This window comes from Piliocolobus tephrosceles, chromosome 10 (assembly GCF_002776525.5).
Source record: "Piliocolobus tephrosceles isolate RC106 chromosome 10, ASM277652v3, whole genome shotgun sequence".
Classification (NCBI taxonomy): Eukaryota; Metazoa; Chordata; class Mammalia; order Primates; family Cercopithecidae; genus Piliocolobus; species Piliocolobus tephrosceles.
This window is the reverse complement of record NC_045443.1, coordinates 32,244,705-32,270,104: the sequence shown is the minus strand read 5'-3', so window position 1 is coordinate 32,270,104 and position 25,400 is coordinate 32,244,705. Positions and strand designations below refer to the sequence as shown.

Genomic DNA, 25,400 nt, shown 5'->3' with positions numbered 1-25,400 from the left:
AGTGCTAATAAGCCCATCAAAATTCATGTCATCTTCATTTTTTAAAAAATACCACAAATACTTTACAAAAAAGAAAACAATCATTTAGTGTGCTTTCTAATATATTGGCAGTAAGGACAGTCCAATTATAAACAGTATCCTTAAGAGTTAAAATTACCAAACAGCATTTAAATTGCCCAGAACCACAAAAAAAGACACTGAATATCATCTCTGTATAAGAAAACATATATGTCTGTTTATTTGTGCAAAAAGAAATACAGGAGAAAAAAAGTAGAAACTAAACTGGTTACTTATGGGGTGGGTGGGAATGGGGTGGGAAGAATGGAAGAATGGGAGAGTGAGATGTGACAGAAGGGATAAGGTGGGATGACACTTTTCTGAAATGCCTTTTCACATAGTTCTTTCTTTTTGAGATGGAGTCTAGCTTGTCACCCAGGATAGAGTGCAGTGGTGTGATCTCGGCTCACTGCAACCTCTGCCTCCTGGGTTCAAGCAATTCTCCTACTTCAGCCTTCCATGTAGCTGGGATTACAGGCGCCCACCACCACGCCCAGCTAATTTTTGTCCTTTTAGTAGAGAAGGGGTTTCACCATGTTGGCCAGGCTGGTCTCAAACTCCTGACCTCAAGTGATCCAACCGCCTCAGTCTCCCAAACTGCTGGGATTACAGGCGTGAGCCACCGTGCCCAGCCCCTTTTCACAGAGTTCAGACTCTAAGAACTATAGTCATGTTTCACATCTCCAAATAAATAATAATTAAAACCAACCTGTCGGTATTGAGGGAACCCAAAATGGAACACAAACAGTAACAAAAGAACGTAGCTGTATTACAAATGAAAAACAACAGCCACCATGAAAGAGGTAAGAAAGAAAATATCTAACCTAATTTTGGAAATCAGTACTTTTATTATATACCTTAAGACTAGACAAAAAGGACTGTACCCAAACACTATATAGTCTTTCTGGTAAACTTGTTTCTCATAGGGATTATGGAAATCACAGTTCTGAAACTTCTTTACATATATGCTAGGGTTGAGCAAATAAGTAAATATATTGTAGATAATGAATGCCAGGTTTCTAATTGTTGGAGAAAAAGCCACAAGTAAGGAAAAAGAGATATCTAAAAGGAAACTAGTGGTATGGAGTTGTAAGTGGAAGTATCAATAAGTGGATAAACTTTTTGTTTTTAATAGGTAGATAAATATTCATAGGTATACAGATACGGAGAGAGAGGGACAGAGAAACATGTTCGTGTATGTGTATATACAGACACATTATTTCCTAGCACTGTAAGGAGAGAGCCTAGAAGCAATGATATACCAGTAGCAATGAGCACATCCAGCACCCAGATTTTGTTTCTAAATACCAATCTCCAGTAAAAAGAACTAGGGTCTTTGGAGAAGTTACTGATTCTAGGACTGGAGCAAAATAAGCCTGACACATTTTGTGATGCCAGAGTTACAAAATGCATTTAAAAGATGACGGGGATGTATCAAAAGGAGACAGGAGCCTGTCTGAAGGGGCTTCCAATGGCCAAATCTGAGATATTTTGAGAAAAAAATTACAGTAATTAATTATATCTCCACATTAACATAATACATGAATAAATGGCAGAAGAAAGAACAGCTCTTCCTTACAGTAGAATTCTAATAATGTAGAAGGAATGATGGAAATAAAATGTATCAGCATTTAGCAAACATTAATAATTGTTACAGGTAAGAATCATCAATAGAATCTAAAATTAATGGGCAAAAGTATGATGAGAAACAGGATGTTTGCAGAGTCTTAAAGCGTCTCCCCTCAAGGTACTTATTAATTCTAATGGGAAAAATAGTAACTTTGCAGTGGAGAAACCTGGTAGACACCACCTTATCTAAGTGACCAAAACTTAGATCAACAGCAATGAGACAGACTGACATCATATACCCTCTGATATAACACTCTGGGGGCCGGGTGCAGTGGCTCGCGTCTGTAATCCCGCTCTTTGGGAGACAGAGGTGGGAGACAGATCATCTGAGGTCAGGAGTTCGAGACCAGCCTGGCCAACGTGGCAAAACCGTGTCTCTATTAAAAATACAAAAATTATCCAGGTGTGGTGGTGTGTGCCTGTGGTCCCAGCTACACAGGAGGCTGAGGCAGGAGAATTACCTGAACCCGGGAGACAGAGGTTGCAGTGAGCCGAGATTGTGCCACTGCACTCTAGCAGGGCAACAGAGGGAGACTCCTTCTCAAAAAAAACAAAAAACAAAAAACCACTGGGAAGGGCACAACATCACTTCAATGGTAATTCTTATCCTAAGAAAACATCAGACAAACCCAAACTGGGGACGTTGTACAAAATCACTGGTCAGGACTCTTCAAAAGCAGTACGTTGCAAAAATTATAGAAAGACTCCTCCAGACTAGATGAGACTAACAAGACGTCACAATTAAGTGTTGTATGGGATTCTGGATTGGATCCTGGGCTTTAAAAAGGACACTAGTAGGACAATCGGCAAACTGAAATAAGTTATTTAGGTTAGTTAGTGATGCTATTGTACCAACATCAATTTCTGTTTCCTTCACTGTACTATGGTTACATAAGATAGCAACATTTGGGGAAGTTGCATCAAGGGTACATGAAAATCAGTGTAGTATTTTGGGGCAACTTTTTTCTAAGTCTAAAGTTATTTCAAACAAAAAGTTAAAAAATAAATAAATATAGTCTCTGCCTTAAAAGAGTTGATAGATTTGGTCAAATACTGGCACACAGAGTTATGAAAGAAGAGAAGGACACGAACACCAAGAAGATACTATATTCAATGAAAAGTACTGTGGCTTTCTGGCATAACTTGTCATTTTATTACATTTTGAAATTTAAAATGTCATAGCAGGCTGGACCCGGTGGCTCATGCCTGTAATTCTAGCACTTTGGGAGGCCGAGGTGGCAGATCACTTGAAGTCAGGCGTTCGAGACCAGCCTGGCCAACATGGCAAAACTCCGTCTCTGTTAAAACATAAAAATTAGCTGGGCGTGTTTGTGCATGCCTGTAATCCCAGCTACTTGGGTGGCTGAGGCAGGAGAATCACTTGAACCTGGGAAATGGAGGTTGCAGTGAGCCGAGATCATGCCACTGCACTCCAGCCTGGGCAACATAGCGAGACTCTGTCTCAAAAATAAAATAAAATAAAATGTCGCAGCATATTGCTTCTGGACTATGCTATCATCTATGAAAAGATTAGGCTGGAATGAACCTGTGAAACTTAGTTTCACATTTGTTATAAACCTTAAGGCGGAAAAGATATGTGTTAATAAATGTAAGAAACAACTTATAAAAACAGTCTGGTACTCCTCCCTAAATTACACTCACAGAAACAGAAATTTAAAAAAACAAAAACAAAAATAAGAAACACTTAAAACTCATGTCTGAGTTAAACTACCTTAGAATCTTGACATGGATCAAAATCAAAAGATAGTCCCTAAGCACCAATGAGACAGAAATATTCCAGTATCAATGTCCATCTGTACATACAGAGTAAAATATTGCTGGTGCCTGGCTTGTTCAGTCTCTCAACAGAAATTCTTATTTGAGTAATCAGATTTCCAGATGTGGTGATAAGTACAGGTACCCATGAATAGATGAGAAATTATCTTTGCAGATGATGTTGACTTTGCTCTTGCATCAGTAATGATCAGATTCTGAGGTCAATTCTGAATTCAGTACCCATTAAAAGGCCTCTGGAGGGGAAGCGTCTGATAGCCTCTCTCCCTCTCCCCACTGTGGCCTGCTGAGTCTTCAACAGATCATCACCCTGCAAAGGATTCCTCACTATATAGTCAAGTATTAGCACAATTTAAAATTAGCACGAACTGTGTGTCAAGAACCCCAGCTGGCTTTTTTTTTTTTTTTTTTTTTTTTTCCCATAACTGTTTCCCCATTTCCACGTACAGGAAACTGGAAATGTCTGTCACAGGGCCATTTTCTTCACTCTGCCAGAGTAAAAGCAGTAATTTGGCCATTCTGTGGCTCTCGTATTTTTCGCAGCACACGGGCAATGCTCTCTTGCCAGCTAAAACAACCCCTAAAGTCTTAAGAGCAAGTGACTTTATTATTCCACCCATGATTTAAAGTTTTCAAAAAGTGTACTCTGGATCTAGCACCAAAGGAGATAAACATTTCAGATACAGACCCAGAATAGATTTTCAAAAAAGAATCAAGAATTGAAATTGCAAACATCCAAATGTTGATAAACCCTCCATTCATATTTATTCCAGTTCAGAAACCTTAACTGAACATATGGATTTCCAAAATTAGCCATGATATTTATGAAGAACTTGGCCCTTCACTGGACCTGATTTGAAAAACAATGAAAGTATATGCGGTTATCCAAGGACACTAACCATGTTTTTTACTTGAAATAGCAAAATAACACCGATCCTGCACAAGCTAGAGGTGCCTCATGATCCGCATTTGCAAATCCACTGAGAACTAAGAACACTACTCAGAAAATGGCTGCTTTTAAGAAAGGGAGGGGGAAGGAGAAAACACTCCTATTTTAATTTAATTCCTAACTGTCAGCAACTAGAATTGGGCATGACACCCAACTGACATCTATTGTCTGGCTACTTGTTAAAGTTGATTTACCAGACTTGTCTGGCTTCACCAGGTACCTCCTTCCTCCATCGCCTCCTGAGTATCTCCTGACAAAGCTAGGCCTGATAGAAGGGAAACAATGTTTTTCAAGGTTACTGAAGCTGCATTTTTGTTTTTGTTTTTGTTGTTTTTTTGTTTTTTTTTTGAGATGGAGTCTCGCTCTGTCGCCCAGGCTGGAGTGCAGTGGCCGGATCTCAGCTCACTGCAAGCTCCGCCTCCCGGGTTTACGCCATTCTCCTGCCTCAGCCTCCTGAGTAGCTGGGACTACAGGCGCCCGCCACCTCGCCCGGCTAGTTTTTTGTGTATTTTTTAGTAGAGACGGGGTTTCACCGGGTTAGCCAGGATGGTCTCGATCTCCTGACCTTGTGATCCGCCCATCTCGGCCTCCCAAAGTGCTGGGATTACAGGCTTGAGCCACCGCGCCCGGCCTGAAGCTGCATTTTTGGCTGAAATCATAAAACTAGCTTCAATCTGTATTTATAGGAGCTATAGGGTAGTCGTGCTTCTAGTTATATTTTGTTCAGATCGCAAATTCCTTTTAGGTACTGCAATCGTTTCATGGGTAATTTTTGTTTAAAATAAGTTGAAGTAAACTGACATTTTTCTATATATGTTTAGAATGTATTATGATTTCTTATCATGTCTGTAGCTATAATTGCACAACATCACTTTTAGTATATTCCATTGCATGGAGCAAATTTGCTTTAAATTAGATGTGACTGTAAGTCCAGTTAGCTATATAATAAGTACTTTGTTTTCTCCTTCTACTTACATGATTTCTTAATGCAAAGAAAATTGATATTTTATGTGTTCATATTCAGGATGATATGTTAACTAATAAACAGAAATTTCATACCCATTATTCTTTATAATATGAAAGATAAAAGAAATAAAAGTTTGACTAATATATTTAATATCACTTTATCTTTAAAATGTTCTCTTTGGTCATAGAATTTTCATTCTTTCATCTTAAGAACTGTGGCAGAACGTGTACTAGGTCACCCAATGACATTAGACAAAATACTTTTGATTTGAAACTGCAACATAATACTAAAATTCATTTGTTCATTTGTTATTCGTTCACTCGGCAAGTATTTACAAAGCACTGTACTATGACAGGCACTGCTTTAGGCACTGGAGGATTCAGCTATGTTCTGGGAAAACAAAAAACTCTGTGATCCAGAGCATGTATTCTAGTGGAACATAAACAAATCATTAGGTGCATGGCATGGCATAGTGTTGAAAAAGTTCTAAGAAGAAAATGGAAGGCAAGATAAGAACATAGGCTAGCAGTACCCAATGGAACTTTCTGTGATGATGTATCTGTGTTGTCCAATATGGTAACTATTAGCCACACGCGGCTACTGAGCTTTTGAAATGTGGCTGGTATGACCAAAGTACTGAATTCTTTATTTTATGTCATTTAATTAATTTTAGTTGTCATATATGGCTAGTGACTACTATGCTGGACAGGAATAGAGGGCAACCCAGGTGTGTTCAGTGGGAACCTCATATAGAAAGGGCAGTCAGGGAAGAGGTGACCTTTGGGCAGAGACTGGAACAAAGTGAGGGAGTGACCTAGAACCTGGCCTTTCCCCCAGTGCTTACAGCACTGCTGTGGTGCCTCTTTAAAGACAATCACTGGCCATTCTTTATAGTCTCTTCTGAAGTATTTTAAGATCTGAGTGCTCCAGAGGATATTCAGACACAATCTAACTTGTAGGAAGAAAAAGGTTGCCTAGTGGCCTGACATGGTACCTTATCCTCCCCAATGAGCTAGTTTATTTGAACACATAACAAAAATTATCTGACCAATTACCTTTCTGTTGCCTCAGCAAACAGGAAATTCAGCATTAAATGCTCAACAGCAATAACGAAAATATCTTAAGGTTTTGGTATAATTACCTCTGTTTTCTCTACATTGTTCTGCATTTTTATTGTGCTTATCCCACTGTACTGGTTTCTTCTACTTCAAACATTTTTGGAGTAGAAAGCGTATGAGTTATAATCACATCAAATGGTTAAAATGATGCTTAATTACTGTTTGTTTTAAACGAAGTCTTAATAAAAATCCTTCTTAAGGCATGGAATTTGAGAGTTTAAGAGGTGTGAAAGCTCTTCTAATGATTCATCCTTATTCCATGAAAAACACTGAGCCCAGACTGGGCGCGGTGGCTCACGTCTGTAATCCCAGGAGTTTGGTAGGCCGAGGCGGGTGGATCACCTAAGATCCACCTGGCCAACATAGTGAAACCCCATCTCTATTAAAAATACAAAAATTAGCCGGGTGTGATGGCAGGTGCTTGTAATCCCAGCTACTCTGAAGGCTGAGGCAGGAGAATCGCTTGAACCCAGGAGGCAGAGGTTGCAGTGAGCCGAGATTGTGCCACTGCACTGCAGCCTGGGCAACAAAGTGAGATTCTGTCTCAAAAAAGAAAAAAAAGAAAGAAAGAAAACACTGAGCCCAAAGGATCTGATGAAGCACAAAAAATAGGAAGAACCCAGCTAAACATATTAGAACTGCCTGAGAAGTGTCTCTCAAACTACTGCTGCATATTCCAGCAGCAAGGAGTCTTAGAGAGTAGATTCAATTAGAAAAGAGGAGCTCACAGGAGGCCAGGCAACCCAGAAGTGCCCAGCCAGGAGAAACCAGTTTCCATGTTGCATATGGCTCAAAAGTTAATAGGAGACATTAGGTCTCCCTGACAGACGCAAGCCTGATCCTTGAAAGGGCAGATGTACTCATAAAAGGCCAAAAGAAGTGAAGAGTGTGGGCTCCTGAGCTGGACCAACTCTGCCACTTACTGTGTGACATTGGGCAAATTACATAACATTCTGTGACTCCATTGTGTCATCTGTAAAATGGGGATAATAATAGCTTCTTTCTCATACTGCCATGAGGCTTAAAAGAGAAAATCTATGTATCACTTGGAACAGACCTTGGTACAAATATAGTAAGTACTCAATGACTGTTGGCTATTATTAGCAGAAAGACGACATGCTTTGGAATCAAATCCATTGGGGTTTAATGCAAATGCATTTGGGTTTAAATCTGTCTCCTCTGAAATCTTTGGCAAGGTTTTTAAGTTCTATGTTTCAGTTATCTCATGCATAAAATGAGAACAATAACATCTACCTTAAAGGTAAGAAGAGCCTAGTCCTAAAAGGCAAGGATATCAGATAAGAGATATAAAATTCGTATCAAAATGCCTCGGACACAGTAAATGCTTATTAAATATCAATCCCAATCCTCTTCTCTGCCGACCTTGGAAAGTCTCAGATTGAACACTGGCAAGTTCTTGCTCCCTCTGGTTAAAGGTTTTCCTCGGACTTATCCAAGACTCAGGTGGCCGTTCACCTCATTATGAGAGCAGCTCCCTACTTATTTGTGAAAGACTCAACCTCCTGCTGGGAAAGGAGTCCTGATGTATCTTCCTTCTCATTAAGTCATTAAAAATGTACAAAGACAAATACAGAGAAATTTCTCGAGGCATAGGCTCTTACGGTTTATATTAGCAAAGGACGCAGTTTATTTTTTTTCTCTTAACGAGAATTTTTAATTCTTTCTTAACTTCCTCAGTGTTTTCTAGCTTTTAACCTAACTCCCACCCAATTATAAATTCCATCCATTTGGGAAACACAGAATTTCTAATTACCAATTTTTGATTCTCATTTTGTATTCTGAAAACCATTTTTCAATAATCATAAAAACAAAAGACATGCATTTTAAAAGAGATTATTTTTTAAATCGATCACATATTTTTAACTGATTTAATCATCACATTACATGCCTACCGAGTATCATTCAAGTAAATAGCATATCATATTTTCTATACTTCTTAACTAAATATTCTATGATAACCTGGTGTAATACCCCAGGTTTTTCTAAGATAATACCCAATAGCCTATTATTTAGATATATATTTATTTAAAGCCTGGATTTTTTTCCAACCCTGATGGTTCGTAATTTGCACCTCTATTTGCTTAATAAACTCCCTTTTCAACTGTTCAGAGAGTTTTTTTGTATTTTGTGGTTATATATTGAATATGCACAAAAAATGTATGACAAAATATAAGCACAAAATGTAACATTAAAATAAATTCCTGTAGTTTAAGAAAGGGACCAAGACCCACTAGCCTCAAAGGCCTCTGTCCGCCCTTCCTCGGTCCTCTCTCTCTCGTTGTACCCTTGGCCACTCCCCAAGGAAACACTATCCTGCATTTTGTATTACCATTTTCTTTATAGTTTACCATATATGTATATTTCTATAAATAAAATGCTGTTTAATATTGTGATAAAATACTGTTTGTAAAATTCATATGATGAAATCCTTCCATATGCACTCTTTTGCAATTTGCTTTTGGAACTCAACTTTAAATTCCGTTTATTCATTCTGATTAATGTAGTTGCAGTTACATTAATGTAGCAGATAAACTGCAGCTACATTAATGTAGTTTTCATTGTTATAGTCTATTGGATATATACCTCATATTAATAATCCATTCTCCTGACAATGAATGATGGGATTGTTTCCAGTATTTTGCTATTATAAACAACGTAGCTATGAACACTCTTGGGCATATCACTGAGGCTAGTACTTTTCAAAATACATTTGCTGAAGGAAGAGTTTTCTTTCTTTTTTTTTTTTTTTTTTCAGATGTTGTCTTGCTCTGTCTCCCAAGCTGGAGTGCAGTGGTATGATCTCCGCTCACTGCAACCTCCACCTCCCAGGTTCAAGTGATTCTCCTACCTCAGCCTCCTGAGTAGCTGGGATTACAGGCATGTGCCACCACGCCCAGCTGATTTTTGTATTTTTAGTAGAGATGGGGTTACACCTTGTTAGCCAGGCTGGTCTTGAACTCCTGACCTCAGGTGATCAGCCCGCCTTGGCCTCCCAAAGTGCTGGGATTACAGGCATGAGCTGCCGCTCCCAGCCTGGGAGAGTTTTATTTCTAATCATTGTGGGCTAATGCTTTTTATTTGTGAAATACAATAAAAATAAATTACTATATGCATATTCCTACCATGCGATCCAACCATTCCACTCTTAGGTATTTATTTATTCAAGAAAGCATGTGATCACATAAAGATTTATACACAAATTTCATAACAGCCAAAATGCAAACAATTGAAATATCCATCAATTGGTGAATAAAAAACCAATTGTGGCATATCCATAGAATGGAATACTAATCGGCAATAAAAAGGAGTAAACTATTGATATATCCAACAACATGGCTGAATTGCAAAATATTATGCTAAGTAAAATAAGCCAGACAAAAGCAAGAGTACATTCAGTAAAATTCCATTTACATGAAATTCTAGAGAATGCAAACGAATCTATAGTGACAATAGGCAGATCAGTGGTTGCACTGGGGAGGGGACAGAGTGGAGGATTATGAAGGGATATGGAGGGGCAAATAGGAGAGATTACAAAAGGACGAGAAAATATTTTAGAGAGTGATGGATATGTTCATTATCTTGGTTGTGTTGATGATTTCACAAGTATATACATATGTCAAAATTGACATATAATAAATTGCACATATTTAAAGAGTGCAATTTGATCAATTATACATCAACAAAGCCGTAAAATCATAAATATTAGAAAAATATGAGACAAAAAGCACAAAATACAAGCCTCAATATTTCCATCATAAAATTTGACATAAAATTATATTTCAATAAATTTAATCAGAAGACAAGTGATTACAAAAACTGTACCATTATTCACTGAAAGCAGGATTCATATAAACTACTTATCTTGCTGCAGGTCTGTAGGAAATAATTTGCAAACCAGCACTGGCCCCCAGGTACCATTTGAGTAGCATTAGCCTAAGCCACATGTGCAAGAGTTTCTCAAGCAGTGGTTCTCAACCTTAGGAACCCATTAGAATCACTTGGGGAGCTTTTTAAAAACAAAGACATAGAGATTCCATCTCCAAATATTCTGAGTTAACTAATTTGGCAAAGAGATTCCCAAATATTCTTGGTTCAAGGGACACTACTAGGTGGCTCAGTTTTTTCAGGGTTCTAGGCACCCCTAGAACAAATTCCTAACAATTCCATTTAAGTAGTTAGGTCCAAAAACCTCAACAAGTCTTTTTGTCCTAACAATGCAGGAGCTGTTTGAAAAATCTGTACGAAAATACCAAAGAAAAAAGTTTTATTTCATTCTTAAATAACCTCAATTACTTATTAATGGAATGTGTGCACTCATTGGGCACTACACAACTTCTTAAACTTTGGAATCATATTGGACTCTACCACCCTTATTTCCTCTTCCATATTGATTTTCATGATACCTGCTTTTTGTTACAGCAACCACTGAAAACCCAGCTTTGCATAATAGAAAGGGATGCTGCGTGGGGTAACATTGAGACTGAACTATCTTGAGCTAGTAATTCACATTGTGTTCAACAGATGCCAAGTAACACCATGTTCCCCTTGAACATTTAAGATATCCCAGGGTCTTCTGTGAGTTTGCTGTGGTTCCCCAGGGCATCTTGGCATACCATTTGGGAATCACAGGTCTGGGGTAAGGGCCAGGTGTAAGTATTCCTGACATGCTCATTTTGGGAGGCTAATATATTATGCCAGGCTTGAGAAGCATTGCTCTGGAGTGTGGGCAGTGTTGTAGATTACACACAGCTTCAACTCTTCCTGACAAGGCTGAAGAGTTCTCCAAAGTGGCTGTACTAATTCAACTACCACCAGCGGTGTCTAAGGGTTCCTGTTTGTGACTCTACATCCTTATGGTTGTTTTTTAAGACTTAAAACATTTTGGCCGCCCTGGAGAGTGTGAAACAGTATCACCTGGTGCTTCTCATTTGCATTTCCCTGACTACTAATAAAGTTAAGTAGTTTCACATTTTTATTAACCAGTCACATTTTCATTTTTTTTTTTTTTTTTTTTTTTTTTTTTTTTAAGACAGGGTCTCCTCTGTTGCCCTGGCTAGAGTGCAGTGGCATGATCACAGCTCATTGCAACCTCCACCTCCCAGGCTCAGGCAATCCTCCCACCTCAGCCTCCCAAGTAGCTGGGAACACAGATGTCTACCACTACACCCAGCCAATTTTTGTACTTTTTGTAGAGATAGGGTTTCGCCATGTTGCCCAGGCTGGCCTCAAACTCCTGGGCTCAAGCAATCCACCTGTCTGGGCCTCCCAAAGTGTTGGGATTACAGATGTGAGCCACCACACCCAACCTCACATTTCCACTTCTGTGTAGTTTCTATTCAAGGCTTTTGTTCATTTTGCTCCAGAGTACCTTTTTCCTTTATTAATTTGTCAGTTACATGTATGGCCAAGTATCTCCCTCGAGTATTTATGGGTTGCTTCTTAACTCATTTTACAGTGCTTTTGATGAAGAGAAGTTCCACATTCCAAAAGACAGGTTTCTGTTTCCTAATGATTTGTTAGTTACATGTTATTGTGCCAGACCCCTATTGACTTTGATAGGGATAGCACCAGGTTCGAGAGGCCGAAGACGAGACCCAGAGCCGGCAAATGAGATCTAGGGCTTCTCGAGGGGACTTACATACGCAGCGGTCCAGTGGTGGCATGCTGGACGGGAGAACCACTACTGTTTCTAAAAAGTATGCAGTTGATACAGCATTTTTACTTAGCTCCCCTCCTGCAACCTTCACCTGGCAACCCTCCATTTTTGGATTCAAAATGGTCCTGGGGTTCAGATGTTCCTCATAGATAAGGAATCAATCTCTGGGTTGGCCACTCCCAGGTTCCTCAGCTCGGAACTCCAAACACACATTCGTCTTAGACCATAGGGTCATTCTCAGGGTATGCTTCGGTTGTTGCTGTCATGTGTGACTGCCATACATATATGCACGGCACATATTTCTCCCAGTGTGTGGTTTTTCTCTCCTACTCTTTTAGAAATGTCTTTTGATGAAGTAATTTCCTTGATTTTAAGATAGTTCAATGACCAAACCTTTGCCTTATAGCTAACACTATTTGTAAATCCTTCCCTCCTCCAAGGTCATAAAGCTATTCTCCTGTACTATTTCCAAAAGTTTCAAAGTTTTGCCTTTTATAATTTAAGTCCCTTAATCTCCCTGAAATTGACTTTTGTGTATGAAGTACAGATCCATTTCAATTATTTTCTGAATGAATAATCAATTTCCCGTGCACCATTTAATGTATTACCCCTCCTATCCCACTGATGTCGAGTGCCAACTTAGCCATAAATCACACTGACATGAGTGTTTCTGTTTCTAGGCTATCCTATAATGTCCCACTAATGGTCCTAAGATATCTAAGCAGGAGCCAGTTCCCCTGAGACAAAAGGGGTATCTGACGTCATCTAAAACCTTATTCATTAAGTTATTGTAACTTTGGGCCGGGTGCAGTGGCTCATGCCTGTAATCCCAGCATTTGAGGAGGCTGAGGTGGGCAGATCACTTGAGCCCAGGAGTTCAAGACCAGCATGGGCAACATGGCGAGACCCCATCTCTACAAAAAATAGAAAAATTAGCCAGGCATGGTGGTGCACACGTGTTGTTCCAGCTACTTGGGAGGCTGAGATGGGAGGACTGCTTGAGCCTGGAAGGTCGAGGCTGCAGTGAGCCAAGATCACACCACTATACTCCAGTCTGGGCAACAGAGTAAGACCCTGCCTCCAAAAAAATAAGTAAATAAACAATAAACTTTGAAATATCTGCATCATAACTGGACATCATTACTAAGGTATCCTAATGGCAATCTATAAATGAAAACAATGTTACTTTGTATAAAAGAAGCAAATACATATCGATGCTGAAGTTTAGTCAGGAATATATAAAACCTAGAATTTTTTCCTTTAAGTAATATATATAATTGTTAAAGAAAATATAGGTAATACAAAAAAGCAGAAAAAAAATTACCCCTTGGATTACCTTTTGTCACCTACCCCTATAATTTGGGCAAGTTCAGGACCTCCAGATTTTTTCTCACAATTGCCTACTGGGCCCCCTGAAGTTCTGAACACTTGTTCTTACTCACCAGGTTTTGGGTCTCAAAGTAGGACCTGATCTTCTTTCCTGGTGAACCTGGCTCAACCAAGCAGACGCCATCTGCCCAGGCTGGCAGCTGCCCATGCTTCCTCTGCCTAAGCCCTCCCGAGGTTCCTAGTTTTTCTTTCTGTTGGCACAGTGATAAATGTCAGGAAATCTTGGGTAACCACTGTCCCATAAGTATTATATATGATCAGTGTTATTTCTGGTGGTTCACATCAGCTTCTTTTGGCTGTTAAAAACTAGTCTCTTATTACTAAAGCCGCCAACCAAATACAGAGACTTTAAGAATCAGCATAAGGAAAGTATATGTGCTCAGCAAGCAATCTAAGAGGAGATTGCTTGCTTAGCAGAATATGCCTGTTCAGAAGCAAAACTTAAATGCCCACATTTTCTGAGTATTATAACCAGAAATAAATTCTCCAGATTTTCCATAGATTCTGGGTTTTTTTTTTTTTTAAACAAATACGAATAAAATATAGGTAAACTATTTTTTCTGGGTCTTGGCCAATGAGTATCTTTATCATTAAAATGTAAATAAAAGGAAGAAAACTTAAATCATCATAAGTTATATTCTGGGTTCTCGAGTTTGAAAGTAATATATTTCACATTCCATTTCCCAATTAAAAATGAAACCTATCTCCAGGAAGAAACAATAATTTCCCCCCTAATTTTCCCTGCTCCCACTTTCTTTTTTCTTTCCACCATCCTCCTTCCCTCCAATATTTATTGAGTGCCTATGCATTTAGGTGCCAAATCGCTGGAATACTAAGGCTTCATTACATTGTATGAAGAAGTCTAGTGGTTTCATTTCAATGCAAGTTTTGTACAAAAGCACATCTATCCTTTTAAAGGACAACTTGTTAAGACATTCATTTGATTCAGCTCAAGAAAATTAACTGAAATCAGCTGAGGCATTGTGACCATACTACAGTCCTCCTAGATAAGAGTATCTCAGAGTTAATTCTTCTAGCTGGAAGCTCAGAGAAGGAAAGCCTTGTTTCAGAAGAAAGAACCATAGAAAGGAGATTTTCTTTCAGGAAAAAAGTTATTTCATACTATTTCACAAGAAAAATTACAGTAGGCTCTTTTGAAAGCCAAGATGAAAGTAATGAGGGACCATTCCTGATCTTGCAGTTAGTAGCAAAAAGCAGTATTGACAGGGAGTTACCAACATGACCTCGACTTTCTTAAAATTCAGTTGTGACTAGGATATAGGAAACAGATCAAGAGGCTTTTAGTATTAAGAAAAATGTTTCTTGGACATATTGTTTCCTTTGTTCCGTATTTGGACACTTATATTCTTATTGGTTAAGAAACTGAATCAACCGTATCTTTTGAATGTGCCTTCTAGTCCTCATGTAAAGTAATGTGATCTTTCACTTGAATTTTTTAAAAACTACCTCAGTCTAATAATCATTATTTATAATAACATTATTCCCTATGTTGCATATAAGGTTCAGTACAATCATTATTTATAATAACATTATTCACTGTTGCATATAAGGTTCAGTAAAATCATTTATAATAACAACATTATTCCCCATGGTAGCATATAAGGTTCATAACCTGTCAGCTTCTAAGTAGCACCGCTGCTATTCAAAGCCTGGTGGCCCTGAATCTGTCCACCAAATATACCATACTATCTACTGCAGAATTCAGCAAAACACCAGAAACGATGAGCTTGTCAAGAAACATTCATAAAATAATGTGAAACCTTGACTCTGAACTTAGAGAAAGTTAGAAAATATAAAAGTAGTTTAAGGAGAGGGAGCCACGAGCTTGTTTAAGCTCAACTAGAGCAAAACCATCATCCAGTTATCTCTGTCCTGGTCGGCTATGGTGGAAGGGAGTGTGAGTCGCCTACACAATATCCACTCTTCCCACTTTCTGACTTTAAAATGTGTTCTTTGCAGTGACAACGTCCTCAGCGTAAAGCTTTCCCAAACTCCTTGGTTTCTAGAGGTGTTCAAGGAAATGTAAGCAGAAGTTAAGTGGATGGAAGCCAGGGACGCTCTTTAAAGCAAACTGATTCAGCTGAGACATACGTACATTTGCCATTATACTTTCTTCCATCTTGGAACGTGGACATAATAGCTAGAGCACCAGTGTGACAGGCCAGGTCTCACTAACGCAGGCCTCCATAACAACTGTTTCAGTACTGACTGAGTGGTGAAGTTAAATATTAAAAGCGAAAAAGCCAGTGCCCTTACACAAAGGCTGGAATGTAACAAAAGCCCACCAAGAGTTTTGCCTAGGCCCTTCCTGGGCCTTAAAGCATAACAAAATAACAAAGGAATTCTTAACCGGGCCCATTTAGGATTAAACGAGTTTTATTTTGTGTCTGAAGAAACTCCCCAGGCCTCCAAAAACAAGTTTATTGGGGGTCTGAAGGAACTCCCCAAACCTCCGTGATTTAGCAGGAGACATGACAAGGGTAATCACCCCAGCACCTGGACCCATTTAGATTAAGTAAATTGACTGAGGCTCCAGAGGAAGGTCTTCAGGACTCAGATCTTAAAGATTAAAATAAGTTAATCTCTTACGTCTTTAGATGAATGCACACTTACACGTAGACATACAGCTTAGAAGGTATATAAGCTCTGGAAAACTGTAATTTTGAGTTGGTCTGGTGATCATTTCAGGCCTTCCCCCTATAACCGGTTGCAGAAATAAAAACTCCCTTTCTCCCCAGTTCATCTACATCTCGTTATTGGGCCACGAGAAATAGCAGCCCAACCCTCAGTTTGGTCTGGGAACACCAGGAGAATCTTGTGGTCATGAGGAGACATCCGGTAAGGATGGGAGAAAACAATGTGAGAAGGAACCTGGGGCCCCTGTGACCATGGAGTTGCTATACAAGCCCTGAACTACTTACCTCTGAACTTCTTTCATGCTTAAGCAACTCTCATTTGAGTTTTCTATAAAATGTGATTGAATCCTAATCCTAAGTGATGTCTTATATAATTTTTCAACTCTAATTATCCTCAATATCTTTTTTTGGCCAGAAGTTTACAAAAGCTATTAATAAGTTGTATTCTCACTCGTAACTTATTTTCTGCCTCGTATTTATGCCTCTCTGCAACTCATCCCCCAACGGCCTCAAATTCATGTCTTTATCTCTCTCAGTTCTACCCAAGACCATAGTAATGTTGACTTCTCCTGGGTTTCACAGCATATACTATTAACAGGGGAAAATGGAATATTAATAAAGGTAGAAATGAGCAGTAAATGCAAAAGTCAACAGCTCGGACTGGGATGTCAAAGGGAGAAAAGGTCATGGAAAATTAAAAGTTAAGAACCCAAGCCGGGCGCGGTGGCTCAAGCCTGTAATCCCAGCACTTTGGGAGGCCGAGACGGGCGGATCACGAGGTCAGGAGATCGAGACCATCCTGGCTAACACGGTGAAACCCCGTCTCTACTAAAAATACAAAAAACTAGCCGGGCGAAGTGGAGGGCGCCTGTAGTCCCAGCTACTCCGGAGGCTGAGGCAGGAGAATGGCATAAACCCGGGAGGCGGAGCTTGCAGTGAGCTGAGATCCGGCCACTGCACTCCAGTCCGGGCGACAGAGCAAGACTCCGTCTCAAAAAAAAAAAAAAAAAGTTAAGAACCCTGTCTAGGATCACAACAGGTCCAGTAATTGCTGAAACCAGGGCTTAAATCTAATGAGTCTTTTGTGATGTCAGTCTCTGGAAATGACTGATAGTGAACTGACAAGAAGGAAGTGGAAGGAGCTTCAGGTTGAGGATGATAGGTTTGCCAACACCCTTGACGGGAGCAGAGAGGTGGACAGTTCTTGTGTACAAACAGCCAGAAGCCGTAAGAGTGGAGGACCATTTTAAGAAGCCCAAAAAACTAATAAGGAAGTGGTAAATAAAATAGGTAGGCTTGGAAGCGTCTCTCAACCACCAGTTAAAAAAAAAAAAAAAAGAGTCGGGATAGGGAAAGCAGATTAACAAGCAAGAACACTCAGCTACAAAGTAGGACATTCACACAGGCCTGTCAAACTGTACAATGGCTGCTTTTTATTGCCAACTAATGCAACATTCATCCCTGACCCTAACCTTAACTCTGACCATGGAGGACTTTCAGGTTCTTCATTATTTTTGCCAATATTTTTGGAATATATATATAATTCCCATAATCATCCCCTCATAAGAAGATTTACTAAAAAGTCTGTGCCGTAAAACTTTAAGGGTATTTGGTGCTCTCCTCCAAATCATCAGTATAATTTTTTTTTTTCTTTTTTCAGATGGAGTTTTGCTCTTATTGCCCAGGCTGGAGTGCAATGGCACGATCTCAGCTCACCACAACCTGTGACTCCCAGGTTCAAGCGATTCTCCTGCCTCAGCCTCCCAAGTAGCTGGGATTACAGGCATGCACCACCACACCCAGCTAATTTTGTATTTCTAGTAGAGACGAGGTTTCTCCGTATTGGTCAGGCTGGTCTCAAATTCCCCACCTCAGGTGATCCGCCCACCTTGGCCTCCCAAAATGTTGGGATTACAGGCATTAGCCACCGTGCCTGGCAATTTTTTTTTTTTTAATATATGCATGCTTGATACTGAAAGCTTTGTGCTGGAGAGTCACTCACAGCTTGTTCATAAAGGTGAAAGTTAGCAAAGTTCACAATATGTAAAACGGGCATACTGGGACTATAAATCCTAACTCTTGCTGGGTGAAGCCCCCTTTCTGTATTACTTATTGCTGATCTGTATCATATCATCAAAAAACCTCCTAGCTAGTCTATAATAAGTGATCTTCAGATGTGCGGCCCTCAGAAGTGTAATCTATTTCTTGTGGAATACAGTCATAGCTTTAAGCTACACATATTAATTGGTTGTCAAGGAAATTGTTTCCCCTCTTTCATATGAAGCATCCTGGTAAAGAGCCAAAATTACTTTGTCAGTTACTTCCTCCACTTTATCACTAAGAAAATATTAAGACTTTTGGTTTCCTTCTTTGGGCCTGATTATAATAAACTGATAATCATAAGCAGATTATTTTCTTCAAACAATATGAATTTATTTCCCACAGGCCCAAATATTTCCACCCCAACCCATAACTCTGCCAATACTTTTAGCTTCTAGGGAGAATAAGAATTGAAATTCAAGATGCAGACATTTAAAATATAAGTAAAATCTTGAGGCCAGGAGCAGTGGCTTACACCTGTAATCCCAGCACTTTGGGAGGCCAAGGTGGGCAGATAACCTGAGGTCAGGAGTTCAAGACCAGCCTGGCCAACATGGTAAAACCCCATCTCTACCAAAAATACAAAAATCAGTTGGGCATGGTGAAGCATGCCTGTAATCCCAGCTACTTGGGAGGCTGAGACATGAGAATCACTTGAACCTTGGAGGCAGAGGTTGCAGTGAGCTGAGATCATGCCACTGCACTCTAGCCTGAGACTGTGTCTCAAAAAAAAAAAAAAAATAGTAAAATCTTGAAAAGGAAAGGATGCTTTGCTTTGAATGACTGATGGCTTTTCCCAAGATGAGTAAGTGTGGCTTGTAAATGTCTTTTGTACAATTTTAAAGTTCTTACTTAAGACAGAAAAGTTGTACATATTCAACGGGTACAACATGATGATTTGATATACATATACAGTGTATACTGACTACCACAATCAAATTAATGTATCCATCACCACCCAGAGTTATCATCTGTGTATGGTTGCAGTGATGACACTTAAAATCTATCTTCTTATCTAATTTCAAGTAAACACAGTATTGTTAACTATATTCACCATGTTCAACAGAACATTAGATCCACTGAACTTATTCATCTTAAAACTAAAAGTTTGTATACTTTGACTAATATCTCCCCTAATCCCTTACCCCCCAGCCCCTGGCAACCACCATTCTACTCTGTCACTAAGAGTTCAACTTTTTAGATTCCACATATAAGTAAGACAAAACAATATTTTCTTGTTGTGTTTGGCTTATTTTACTTACTATCGTGTCCTCCAGGTTCATTCCTGTTTTTGCAAATGGCAAAATTTCTTTCTTCTTTATGGCTAATAATATTCCATTGTGTATACACACCACATTTTCTTTATTCATTCATTGGTTGACAGATACTTAGGTTGTTTCCATATCTTGGCTATTGTGAATAGTGCTGCTATGAACATGGGGTGCAGATATCTCTTTGAGACACAGATTTCATTTCATCCCAGAAGTGGGATGGCTGAATCATATGGCAACTGTATTTTTAACTTTTTGAAGAACCTCCATACTGTTCTTTGACAATTCCTGTACCAATTGATATTCCCACCAACAATATACAAAGATTCTCTTTTCTCCACATCCTTGCCAACACTTACTATCTCTTGTCATTTTGATAAAAGCCATTATAACAAGTGCAAGGTGATATCTCATGGTGGTTTTGACTTGCATTTCTCTCATGATTAGTGATCTTGGGCAACTTTTCACATGTCTGTCAGCCATTTGTATGTCTTCTTTGGAAAAATGTCCATTCCAGTCCTTTGCCCATTTTTTAATTGGGCTTTTTGTTTTCTTGCTAATGAGTTGTGTGAAATCCTTTATGTGAATTCCTTATATATTTTGGATATTAACTCCTTATCAAACATATGGTTTGCAAATATTTTGTCCCATTCTTGAGGCTGGCGGGTAATTTTGTTGATTGTTTCCTTTGTTGTGTAGAAGTTTTTTTAGTTTAACATAGTCCCATTTCATTATTTTTGCATTTGTTGCCTGTGCTTTTATTGTCATTTCCAAAAAAATCATTGCCAAGACCAAGGTCAAGCTTTTTGCTGATGTTTTCTTCCAAGAGTTTTATGATTTCAGATCTCACATTTAATTAAGTCTTTAATTCACTCGAAGTTAATTGTTGTATATGTTGTAAATCAAGGGTCCAATTTCAATCTTTTGCATATAGAAACTCAGTTTTCCCAACGCTATTTATTGAAGAGATGATCTTTTCCCCATTATGTATTCTTGGCACCCTTGTCAAAGATTAGATGACCATATATGTTTGGGTTTATTTCTAGTCTTTCTATTCTGTTCCAGTGGTCCTAGTGGCTGTTTTTTTAGGCCAGTTCCATACTGTTTTAATTACTAGAGCTTTGTAATGTAGTCTGAAACCAGGAAGTAGTTTGAAACCAGGAAGTGGTTCCTCCAGCTTTGTCCTTCTTTCTCAAGATTGCTTTGGTTACTTGGGGTCTTTTGCGATTCCATACAAATATTAGGATTGTTTTTCTGATATCTGTGGAAAATGCCATTAAAATTTTGATAGCCATTGCACTGAATCTGTATATTGCTTTCAGTAGTATGGACATTTTAACAATATTAATTATTCCACTCTTTGAACAGAGGATACCTTTCCATTTATTTCTGTCTTCTTCAATTTCTAATTTTTGTTTTTTTTTTTTTTTTTGGTCTCACTCTGTCACACCAGCTGCAGTGCAGTGGCACAATCATGACTTACTGCAGCCTCAAACTCCTGGAATCAGGCAATCCTTCTGCCCCGGCCTTCAATTTCTTTCATTAATTTTTGCAGTTTTCAATGTACAGATCTTTCACCTCCTTGGTATTCCTGAGCTCATTTCATTTCATTTCATTTCATTTTTTGAGATGGAGTTTTGCTCTTCCTGCCCAGGCGGGAGTGCAATGGCATGATCTTGGCTGACCACAACCTCCACCTCCTGGTTCAAGTGATTCTCCTACCTCAGCCTCCCGAGTAGCTGGGATTACAGGCATGCACCACCACGCCTGGCTATTTTTTTGTATTTCTAGTAGAGATGGGGTTTCTCCATGTTAGTCAGGCTGGTCTCGAAATCCCAACCTCATGTGATCTGCCCCCATCGGCCTCCCAAAGTGTTGGGTTTACAGGCATAAGCCACTGCGCCCAGCCTATTTTATTATTTTTGATGCTATTGTAAATAGGATTGTTTTCTTAATTTCTGGATAGTTAGTTGTCAGTACAGAGAAATGCAACTAATATTTGTATGTTAGTTTTGTATCCTGCAACTTTACTGAATTCATCTCTTAGTTCTAACTGTGGAATCTTTAGGGTTCTTTAATACATAAGATCATGACATCTGCAAACAGAGACTATTTAGCTTCTCCCTAATTTCGATGTCTTTTGTTTCTTTTTCTTGCCTAATTGCTCTAGCTAGGACTTCTAGTACTATGTACAACAGAAGTGGTGAGTGTAGGCATCCTTCCCTTGTTCTTGGTTTTAGAGGAAAAGCTTTTAGCTTTTCACCATTGAGTATGATGTTAGTTGTGAGCTTGTCATATATGGCCTTTATTATGTTGAGGTATATTCTTTCTATATCTGATTTGTTAATAGTTTTTAATCATGAAAGGATGTTGAATTTTGTCAAATACTTTTTCTGCAACTATTGAGATGATCATATGATTGTTATGCCTCATCCTGTTAATGTGGTATATCACATTTACTAATTTGCATATATTTGAACCATCCTTGCATCTCAGAGATACATTTCATTGATTATGGTGTATAATGTTTTCAGTGTGCTGTTGAATTAGGTTTGCTGGTATTTTGTTGAGAACTTTTGCATCTATGTTAATCAGTGATATTGGTCTGGAATTTTCTTGTAGTGTCCTTATCGGGCTTTGGTATGAGGGTGTTGCTGGCCTCATAAAATGAATTTGGAAGTGTTCCCTCCTCTCAAATTTCTTGGAAGAGTTTGAGAAGGATTGGTGTTAATTCTTATTTAAACGCATAGTAGAACTCACCAAAGAAGCCATCTGGTTTGGGGTTTTTCTTTGCCGGAGGTTTTTGATTACTGATTTAATCTATTTACTTATATGGTCATTTATATTTTCTAGTTTTTTATGATTCAGTCTTTGTAGGTTGTTTGTTTCTAGGAATTGATCCATTTCTTCTATGTTATCCAATTTGTAGGCATATAATTATTCACAGTAGTCTCTTATAATTCTATTTATTTGGTATTAGCTATAATACAGGTATACCTCTGATACATTGCAGGTTCAATTTCAAACCACCACAACAGAGCAAATATCACAATAAAACAAGTAATATCCATTTTTTAGTTTCCCAGTGCACATGAAAGTTATATTGACACTATATTGTAGTCTAAACTCAGCATAGAAGAAACAGAGACCTAGAGAGTTCAAATAACCTGCCCAAATTCACAGAGCCAGTTAGTGAGAGAGTAGGCAACATAACCCAGATATTCTGGCTCCTAATCCAATGTTCTTTCCATTATACCACTCAGCTCCTATTTTGAAGTCTTTTGGACCTCAAGAAATAGTCTTTTATAACACCTCTAAATGGTTTCCAGGATCTCAAACATTTTCATAAATACAATGCAGAGATTTAAGCAGAGGCACGACATTTGCAAAGTTGTCAAGTCACATCTCACACACTTTGCAATGAAAAAAATCCAGAAATGAATATGGTCTTTTATTTTATATCATTAAAGACCACAATTACACTTTGGTAAAAATGTCCATTCTACCATTTGGTTTTCTGCACTCCATATTTGGAAACAAATAAAAAATAATAAAGAACTTTGACCAGCACTCCAATGTCATAAGTGTCCCCCTGAAACACGATATAAAGACTGTTCATTTTATGACTCTTCATCATCTAGAAAGTGTGAAATTTAGACATGTTGGTTTTATGTTTAGATTGCTAAGACAGTGGAAAGATTTATCACACATCACGTAGCAAAAAGCTTCCTACTGCTTAAGGTTCTGTGGTCCACTAGCCACATGTGACCACTTAAATTTAAATGAATTAAAACAAAATTCAAAACTCAGTTCTTCACTCATAATTTTTACAGTAGAAACAGCTGTGTACTTTCAGCAATGTTTTAGGGGTATGTTGTATGTGGCCACCTCACTGTTGAATGTACATCACTCTGGTAAATGTGCATCATTAAATAAACCACAAAGCAAGGTCAGGATAGGGTAACACAGTAATGAAGAGCCACAGAGTCTCAAGTGTTTTAACAGAAAAAAGTTTCATTTGTTCTAACCATGTTCAAAGCAGACGTTTCTGGTCAGGTGAGGTTCTCCTGGAAACATTGCCTCTATGCAGTGATTTGGAGTGACAGGCTCAAGGAGTCGGGGGAGAGTAGATTTTGCCAGTTGTGAGCTAGGTCTGGAAGTGCCGCATGTCATTCCTCCCTAATCAGTTGGCAGTGTTTAGTCTCCTGGCCCCACACAGATGCAAAGTGGTTGAGAAGACCATCTTCCTATCAACCCAGGGAGAAGATGAAATGGCGTGTTGAGCACAGTGCACTGTCTTTATTACTGAAGTGGGCCATCACCCGGACCTCATCACACAAACAGATGAGAATTTGTTTATGGCAAGTCTCAAGATTCTGTAACTGTGGTGGATTCACCACCCCTCTGCATGAAAGGACTATAGATCCCTGTGTCATTGATGCTAGGAGTGGCTGTCTGATTTGGGAGCCCCTCTCCTGCAGGACTGCATGTCCCCAGAGCAGCCATCTGACTTGCTTTGTAAAGTGTGAGTGCCATGACATGTGCTGCTTTGAAGCTGAAGCTTTAAGAACCATTGTGTGTGTTCCCATTGTGTTCTTTTTCTGTCTACTAAAACACTAGCAAAACCTCAGGGAGGTGATGTTCCTTCAGCCCACATCTCAGAATGACAGTGACATGGAATACTGTCTTAGTTACCAGCAATGAATGTACAGCATGAAAGATAAACCTTTATTGTTGTAAGCCCTTCAAATTTTGGGGTTTGTTACCACAGCACAACTAAGCTGACTAATAAGGTTTCAAAACCGTAGCAGTGGATGTGGCTCTTTCAAAATAATCAAGAGTATAAATTGCTTATGATTTGTAATTAATAATAAAACATTCCTGTGAATGGTAGAGAATATGACAAAAGTAATAATTTAAATTAAGTACAATCTTTACTTTAGACTTCTTTGCTTGTGAAATTACCTCCCAGGTCATGTGAAAGGGGCTCTACCAGTGGCTTGAAGATGGCAGTCTCTGCTTCCCCTGCCAAATAGTGAAGGCTGCGGCAGGGTCTAGTAGAGTTCTCATGGGGTGGTTATGCTCCCATGGTCTCTGGTACTATTGGTCCAGGCACATAAAAGGGTGAAGAGACATCCACCTGGAGACAGCTTATACATAAAACAGGTTCCTACCAACTGATTTATAAATAACCTTCTGGAATTGAACATATCATATTGAAAATCACAAAATTGGTTCTATAGGCATATAGCTAATAAGAACTAATTTTGACATGTACTTATAGCTTTTCTATTAAACCATAAAGCACATTTTATGAGTTGAAGATAATTTAGGTGTCATAAACTTTGAATGAAGATCAAGAAAGCAGAGCTAAAAGATGACTTAGTTGTAATTCATCTACCTTTTTCCAAAGTTTCAGGCAAGAGGAGACCTATCATCCTCACTTTGCTTTTTTGAAGACTTTAAGTTTTTTTGCCATTATTCTAAGCAAATTCTCATTAGGTCTTCATTAAAGATAGAAAACAATTATTTTGGCTGGGCGTGGTGTGGCTTACGACTGTAATCCCAGCACTTTGGGAGGGTGAGGTGGGTGGATCACGAGGTCAGGGGTTCAAGACCAGCCTGGCCAACACGGTGAAACCCCTACAAAAATTAGCTGGGCTAATTTTTAAAAAAAAAAAAAATGTGGTGGCATGCATCTGTAATCCCAGCTACTCAGGAGGCTGAGGCAGGAGAATTGCTTGAACCCAGAAGGTGGAGGTTGTAGTGAGCCAAGATCATGCCACTGCACT

At 38.9% G+C, this 25,400-nt stretch overlaps 1 protein-coding gene across 3 annotated transcripts in view; it reads right to left on the bottom strand.

Annotated features, from left to right (window-relative positions):
• Positions 1-25,400, bottom strand: part of BICD1 (BICD cargo adaptor 1) — a 263,984-nt gene that overhangs the window by 164,235 nt on the left and 74,349 nt on the right. The window lies entirely within an intron of this gene.